The following is a 1,280-nucleotide window of genomic DNA, read 5'->3' on the forward strand; positions in this document are numbered from 1 at the left end:
TATAATAGATCTAATCAGAGGACGGCTGGTAGTAACCCAAGATGGACATAAGAAGTTTGTTGATTTGACATGAAAGGACAAAGAATAGGAAGTAGGGGACCTAGTGTTGTTAAAGGTATCCCCTTGGAAACCCTTGGAAAGGATTGATGAGAATCGGAAAGAAAGGAAAGCTAAGTCCACAATTTGTCGGACCCTTGGATATATTAAGAAGTATTGGGAAGTTAGCGTATAAGCTAGCCTTACCCCAGAACATGTAGCAAGTCATAACGTGTTTCACGTATCAATGTTAAGGAAGTGTAATTCGGATGCCAGATAAATAGGGGCATATGAGCGCATAGACATGCAACCAGACGTAACCTATATGGAGCAACCAGGAAGGGTTATAGAGTGAAAAGGAACAAGTACTTAGGAGAAGGGTTATCAAACTAGGCGGAGTTTGGTGGTAGGACCACAATGTGGGAAAATTTACTCGAGAGTTAGAAAGTGTAATGCTAAGAGAGTATCCCTATTCATTTTCTATCTGATTCCGGGACGGAATCCTTTTAAGGAGGGGAGACTGTAATAACCCCAATTTTTTTTGAAATTTTGAAACCCTTATGAATAGTGTTTTTGCTGAATGAGAAAACTTTTCATGCCACACTATGTAGGGGTTCTGATATGGATATTCTGAGATTTTATTAGTACTCTATACGGTATATGAGTGTATGTAAAGATCGTCAAAATCCAATTCCGAACACTTTGGTTTTTCCCGGAAATCCACTAGATACGGAGAGAATTGAGTATAAGGTAACAGGATAAAAAGGATTTAAATTAAAGGATTATAATAGAGGATCATAAAAAGGAATATAATGTATTGAGAGAGGTTAAGGGAACCTAAGTAATAAGATCCTGGGTATGATCCTTCAAACGATAAACGAGAACGAAAGTTAAGCGAACCGTATAACAGATCAGCGGTCATTAGGCAAATAATTAGGAAGTTAATCAAAGGGATTAGAGTGAGTGATGTCACCCAACCAATGAGAGGAGGACAAAGAGGGAATGATGGCATCACAACATGACATAGGCATGACATGGGAAGGAAGGAGATGTGGTGGCTTTTTAACCACACAAAATCAAGGGCAAATAGGTAATTGACTAAATCAAACACAAAAACAAATCAACCAAGCCAAGCAAATTCATTCTTCATCAAAATCAAAAAGAAACCAAGGCATTGTTCTTGAGAGCTCTCGGCTTTTTACTATTGTAAAAGGCAAGAAAATTCAAAATCAAAGATCCAAGCT

Source organism: Apium graveolens, chromosome 3 (assembly GCF_009905375.1).
Source record: "Apium graveolens cultivar Ventura chromosome 3, ASM990537v1, whole genome shotgun sequence".
Classification (NCBI taxonomy): Eukaryota; Viridiplantae; Streptophyta; class Magnoliopsida; order Apiales; family Apiaceae; genus Apium; species Apium graveolens.